The sequence below is a fragment of the Agrilus planipennis genome, unplaced genomic scaffold (assembly GCF_000699045.2).
Source record: "Agrilus planipennis isolate EAB-ADULT unplaced genomic scaffold, Apla_2.0 scaffold205, whole genome shotgun sequence".
Classification (NCBI taxonomy): Eukaryota; Metazoa; Arthropoda; class Insecta; order Coleoptera; family Buprestidae; genus Agrilus; species Agrilus planipennis.
The window spans coordinates 546208-553969 of record NW_020439054.1 but is presented as its reverse complement, the minus strand read 5'-3'; positions in this window follow the sequence as shown (position 1 = coordinate 553969).

The window sequence follows — 7762 nt, the reverse complement described above, 5'->3', positions numbered from 1 at the left end:
TTCTCTATATCCATACAAAATATCTATCAAACAAATAAAATTAAAATTTTCTTTTGAAAAATGAAACCATTCCATCAGTATTTTCTTATGACGTTGTCACGTTCAACTATCGTCAGTAAACCGACTTTACAGACAACCGATTTTTTTTTGTCCATATATTAGGATGTATTTATAAAAATAAAACATTTACTTTCAAGTAAAAGGTAGAAGTAAAAGCTTTTGCTACAATTTGAATTCATAATCTATACCTTTTCCTTGCAAGGAAATGCTTCGGATTAATAATGTAAGAGGTTGTGCAATTAACATGTGTGTGTTCAGTGACAGCTGTTTATTTTATTTGTTCAATACATTCCTGATTTACTTGTGCAGTGTTGAAAGTTAGCAAATTTAAAAAGGGTCGCACAATAACACAAAAATAGTTTCATTTTCTGCACAGGTAGCACGGCCGCTTCATGTGTTTAGCATCAAGAAAGTGGTCCGTCAACCACACATTTTCCTCCTCAAAACTAAATAACGCTTTAAAATCTGATTCTCGTGGTGAACGTCTTAGTTTGTAGTATTTTCTTGTACGTAAATGCACCATATCAGCCATAACAAGCACAACACTGGGACCACACAACTAAAAATTACTTTTATACGAGTTCTTTTAGATAGATTTTAACACAAAAACAGTCCTACAAATACATAAATTTTTACGTTAAAAGCTGTGTGAAAAGAGCAAGAAAAGTTGTTGTAAACCTTTTTTAGAAGTAAATCCTTTAGTTTTTTTTCTTTTTATAAATACAAATTAGTAAAATTTTTCACTTTAAAGCAAACCCTCGAAGCAAAATCTTTTCCTTCCCTTTTATATTTTATACCTTGAAGGAATTAGTTGGTTCAATAATGTGACATTATTTATAGATTTGAACCATACTACGCGGGTAGGGACGAGATTATTTTTTGTTTACATTTTCCGTCAATGTGGCTGCACAATTTTTATTGCAGTACAGTGTTCGGAGATAGCTACATATGTTGCACAATTCACGCACAGGACCGGCTTCAGACTGTAAATTGTTGTGATTGTCTTAAAAAAATCCCTTTAATCACGCTGCTAAACTCTCTGAACTCTGTTACACCCTGTATTATTTATTACCTAACATATTTATCAAGTGCATTACAATTTTTAAGATAAGACTCTAGCGATCTACATATANTTATAAATACAAATTAGTAAAACCTTTCACTTTAAAGCAAACCCTCGAAGCAAAATCTTTTCCTTCCCTTTTATATTTTATACCTTGAAGGAATTAGTTGGTTCAATAATGTGACATTATTTATAGATTTGAACCATACTACGCGGATAGGGACGAGATTATTTTTTGTTTACATTTTCCGTCAATGTGGCTGCACAATTTTTATTGCAGTACAGTGTTCGGAGATAGCTACATATGTTGCACAATTCACGCACAGGACCGGCTTCAGACTGTAAATTGTTGTGATTGTCTTAAAAAAATCCCTTTAATCACGCTGCTAAACTCTCTGAACTCTGTTACACCCTGTATTATTTATTACCTAACATATTTATCAAGTGCATTACAATTTTTAAGATAAGACTCTAGCGATCTACATATACCTTTCATTATGATAAAGTGTTCTACAATATGTTACAAAGGGTAAATTAGACAAGGGATGCCTACTATGTGGTAATGGAGTTATAATGATAGAGAGGATATGTTTTAAAAGAAAAAAACACGTTACAAGATTAAAAAATGTCTTTTCTGTTCAAATAATGTGGTCACTTGCTGTTGTGCCTCCGGGGGCGGCCTTAGCCATTGCGAGGCTCCAGGCCGGTAAATCTTTGCGAGGCCCCATGTCTTTGTGAAATTAGTTATAACAATAATACTTGACGTGAAACGAAAAGTTATTAATAGAAAACGAAACGTGTTCTGGGACACATAGTAGAAGTGAAACTTCAACGGACAAGTGGAAAAACGAATCGCAACAAAATTTTTACCTGAAGTTTTACGGGCAGATTGTTAATGTACTTGTCCAAATTTGAAAACCTGTGCGTAAAACAAAGTGAAACTTTTGTTGGGATTCGTTTTTTCACTTGTCCTTTGAAGTTTTACTTGTACTACGAGTCCCAGCACACATTTCGTTTTTTAGCTTACGAACCTAATATGGTGTATAAATCTCATTTATTTACACAAAAAGCTAGAATAAGAAGTATTATAACTGAAAAGGTAATTAGTAACTACCACTAAAAATATTTTTAATGACTGTGTGGTGGTTGCGCGTCCTTACTAAATTGTTTAGTTATAACCGTGGTAGGGCATATACTTTACCGTTATTATAACTATACAAATCTGAATGTGAGAATTCAACATATTTACTATGACTTACGATTGGTATGGTGTGTGACGTGTCAGCCGATATGAAAATATTGTGGAATCAGTCAGTATGAGCAAATAACTTTATTCATATTCACATNTCGTAATATTCCGCGTCTATATAGAAGTTTCACTTCAATAAATTTAAAGTTTTATAATTGTTTATTGGAAATTAACAAAAATTGTTAAACATAATAGATAATAAATTATTAATTATGATGGACTAAGGTACATTAATACGAGTGCGCGAGGCGCCGGGCGGTTGCCCTGCTCGCCACCTCAAAGACCGCCCCTGTGTACCTCTTGTTACTCACCGTCACTGATGTATTGTAGATACAGTAAGGAAAATAGGTAAAACGTTTAAATTATCGCATAAACGAAAATTACATTCCAAGAATTTTATAAATACTAAATATGTTACATATTGTACAAATGTACATAATTTTCAACATTACTGTTTGCAATTCATGCAAATATGGTAGATAACCACAATTAACAAATGGGTGCATCAAGCATAACATACGTAAGAAAATTCTTAAAATTACCTAAAGTTAATTGTCAGGAACTAGGAAGTTGACACTTCTACTTCATAAATTTCGAACTTTCTTGTGAATTATGTACACCCTAGCGAAAGTTCTATAATTCTCGAAGGAGTTTCACTTTTACCTAAAGTTAATTGTCAGGAACTAGGAAGTTGACACTTCTACTTCATAAATTTCGAACTTTCTTGTGAATTATGTACTACCTAGCGGAAGTCCTATAGTTCTCGAAGGGGTTCCACAATTTTTAATAGGAAATCAAAACGTGAAACTTCATGCCGCATAGTTTTATTGTAGAAAAGGAGTTGCGATACCTAAGGAATAGAATAAGTACAGTTCTACAATTCTTGATGGTTTTTGAGAAAAGTTCTGCAAAAAAATCCGTAAAAATTGTAGATTTCCAAAAATTTCTTCTGTCCTAGGTTCACTAAAGATTGACCTCTCTATAAGTTCTTAGTTTTAAAATATGCCGAATTTAAGCAAAGTAATCGCGAGTATTTGCAATAGTTCTGAGCACCAACTACCGCAAGTTGTATATTTCTTACCCCAGTTTCCACGCCCAGAACTATTTTTAGGTCTAAAAGAATATATTCAGCGAATCATAAGACTGCAAAAACGTAAACGGGTACGAACCACGAATTTCTAGAGCAGTTCTGAATTGAACTATCCTCGTCTGAGTATTTCACAACCCCGGAATTCTCCATCCCTTCTATAACTCCGAGTTGCAAGCAATTTTTCTACTGAAAATGGAGTTACTAACTTAAAAATCAGGACCTCTTACGAATTGCAAAGTAAAGCAGTCCTAGCTAGATCTATCGCCATCTGAGTATTTTACACCCCCTGAACTTTTTCACCCCTAGAACTCCGGAGTCCTGACCACTTTGGCTTGCAACTCGCCAAATATCTCATTGTGGGTTGAAAAATCGCAAAAAATCAGAGTTGTAGAGTATAGATTCTTAGTGTTAAGGAACCTTATTTGTGATATGCCGACGCAGGGACTTTATGGCATAAACATTTGTCATATTTTATTATACCTTTAGTGTAAAGCTTATTGTTATTGAACTTAAATATATTTCCGAAATCACGTAGGCAAATTCGCAGAAGCACAAATGAGGGTTTATCCCGTGGTTAGTATATTGTGCGTTGATATTACCGTCAATAACCTCGTTATTGGGAGGGATAATTTGTCGATTTCGGAATCTAGTGTACAAAATTTTAAGTTTAATAGAACAGTTCTTTTGTAGACTCGCTGAGAGTAACTAGACTNGAAAAATGTAACAGGACTTTCGATGCAATTCTTTATGGACTGCCCAGAACTCCGGCCAAAATTTGAAAAAGAAAATTTTTAGTCTTCAAATTCTAAGCAAATGTTTTTTTGCAAAACTGCTTGCAAAAACCATCAGGAATTCCAGAACTTTCTATTTCTAACCCCCTCAAGTATCAGAATCCTTCTTCTATATAAAAAGGGCGCGGTATGAAATAAGTACTTCAACACTTCATATTTTTGATTTCATTACTAAAACTGCAGAACTACCGCCGCACCCCATACCTAGAATTATAGCACTATCCCTACAGTCCAGAACTCACAAGAAAAGTCAAAATGGATGAATTAGAGGTTCCAACGTCTAAAGTTAAGCGGAAAATGTAAAAACTAGCCACAATGGTGTATAAATAATATAAACATGTTTTCTATTAACAGCATAATAATGCATTTCATTTGAATAATTCGTATAATTTATAATAAACAATAACCGCAATAGGTTCTTTGACTGATAAATTATTTATTTATAGTAGCTCTTAGGATGAAAATTTTCAGATGTATCAATTTATAAAAAAACAGTTATTCAAACATTAACTATAGACAACTTCAGAATGACATAGCAGTAACCATAAAATGACAATAAAGAACGTTAAGTTCTTGACCAAGAATTCATCTAAATTACCTAGATAACTAAATTAATAGTTCTCATCAGCACACCATAGGCAGTTTCTGTAGATTACCGACCGAACTGAAAAAGACTTGCAAAGATATTTATTTCCAAACTGAATCCACGACCAATGTACGAGGTCTGTTCAAAAAGTATCACGAATTTTTTGTTTTTTCAAAAAGTTATTAATTAATTCATGAATATCTATTTTGTCCCCTTCAAAGTAATCTCCACCAGATATTATACACTTGTGCTAAAGTTTTTCTCAATCCTCGAAGCACTTCAAAAAATCATCAGCTCCTCCTTCGATGCCGTCTTTATCACCTCAATCTTAGCGTAACGTCGTCCTTTCTTGAGCCTCTTCAATTTCTGGAACAAGAAAGTCATAGGGGGGCAGATCTGGTTAATACGGTGGCTGCTGCATTATTAGTGTGTTGTTTTTGACCTAAAATTCGCGCATAAGCAACGATTTGTGAGCAGGGGTGTTATCATGGTGGAAAATTCAATCTTTGTTCTTCCACAAAATCCATGCGTTTTTGGCGGATATCTTTGCGCAAATTGAGCATAACTTGTAGGTAATACTCCTTATTGAACGTTCTACCCTGTGGTAAGAACTCATGACTCACGACGGCCCTGCAATCGAAGAAAACCTTCAAATTCGACCTATGTTGGCGCGCTTTTTTCAATCTTAGCTCGTGCAGCAGCTTCCATTGAGATGATTGAGCTTTGATTTTCACGTCATAACCATAAACCCATGATTCCACACCAGTTATGACCCTCTGAGTCAAATTTGGGTCATCGCGGACAGAGTCCAACAGCCCCTTAGCAATGTTAATGCGATGCTGTTTTTGGTGGAAATTGAGTAATTTTGGTACGAATTTCGTAGCGACTCGTCTCATGCCCAAATCACTTGTAAAAATCGAATGGCAGGAGCCAATCGATATGTTTAGGTCCTCGGCAACTCTAACGGTGATTCGACGATTGACCAATACTACTATATTTTCTTCGGTAAAACATCCGTTCATCAATGTTTTCGTCTGTTGTTGACGAGCTCGGACGACACGCTCTTTGTCGTTCACTCGACCCTCTGAGAACATTTTGTGCCACCGATAATCGTTGCTTCGGTCAAAGGTAGCTTCATCATATGTCACAATTATTATTCGGAATGCATCCGCGCACTTAATTTTATTTTTCACACAAAATTTGATAAAGATTCATTGATCCATTTTTTGGAATAGGCAAAAATCGAAGACGAAAACCAGACCAAACGAAAGGAAAGGAAAACGAATCAAACCACGTGCAAGTAGCTGTCAAAAATTAACTGAACGTTCAACATGGCCAAACTTGTCGGTATAAGTGAGAGACATGAGTACCAACATAACGCCACCAAAAATCGAAAATCGAATATACGTAACCCACGGAAATTCAAAATTCGTAATACTTCTTGAACAGACCTCATACATTAATTCTCGTAAATATGTACTCGAAAGCAACACAAAACAAGTAACATTTAACGCAAAAGGTCTTTTAAAACAGTTACCTGTAAAAATCCACAGATGGCGTCTACAGTCAGTTACTTAGTAAAAAAATTGTTAATTTTTAATGTAACATTGCTACATTTGGTCTACAGTTATGAAGGTCATGGATCTTGAAAGCAATACAACACAATACAATCGAAACATTTAGGTCAAAAAGTGAGAATATTGTTTTTTTAATTTTTCACTACTAAAATTCAGATTTTTGCGAAGATATTTGTAAAAGGAAAACCGAAGTAAATTTTCTCGGAAATGACGCAATTCCGACCCTCAAGTGAGGTCAATCATTCTAAATTAGTGATAGTTTCATCTCCCGTAAGAAATTCTAGCAATTTCCAGTCACCCTATATTTCTTATATTTCTAAGTGATTAAGTTTTTAATTAAATCGCTGGCCTAACCAGAAATGTGTAAACTTCTTCGGGAATGTGCACCGCATGTGGTGGTGGTTGCAGAAAATAAAATTAAAAATTGAAGTGATGAAGTCGGTTTCTTAAATAAAGACTTTAGATTTTTACAATTTACACCAACATAAAGCGTTGGATTTAAATTCAATAGTCCTTTATCGTTGGAATCGATGACTAACTTAGTTAGTTTTAAAATATGCCGAATTTAAGCAAAGTAATCGCGAGTATTCGCAGTAGTTTTGAGCACAACTACCACAAGTTGTATATTTTTTACCCCGGTTTCCACGCCTAGCTGACTATTTTTCGGTTTAAAAGAATATATTCAGCGAATCATAAGACTGCAAAAACGTAAACTGGTACGAACCGCGAGTTTTTAGAGCAGTTCTGAATTGAACCATTCTCGAGTATTTCACAACCCCGAAATTCTCTATCCCTTCTATAAGTCCGAGTTGCTAGCAATTTTTCTACTGAAAATGGAGTTACTAACTTAAAAATCAGGACCTCTTACGAATTGCAAAGTAAAAGCAGTCCTATCTAGATCTATCGTCATCTGAGTATTTTACACTCCCGGAACTTTTCCACCCCTAGAACTCCGGAGTCCTGACCACTTTGGCTTGCAACTCGTCAAATATCTCATTGTGGGTTGAAAAATCGCAAAAAATCAGAGTTGTAGAGTATAGATTCTTAGTGTTAAGGAACCTTATTTGTGATATGCCGACGCAGGGACTTTATGGCATAAACATTTGTCATATTTTATTATACCTTTAGTGTAAAGCTTATTGTTATTGAACTTAAATATATTTCCGAAATCTACGGTCACGTAGGCAAATTCGCAGAAGCACAAATGAGGGTTTATCCCATGGTTAATATATTGTGCATTGGTATTACTGTCAATAACCTCGTTATTGGGAGGGATAATTTGTCGATTTCGGAATCTAGTGTACAAAATTTTAAGTTTGATAGAAGTACAAAGTCGAACTTTTACT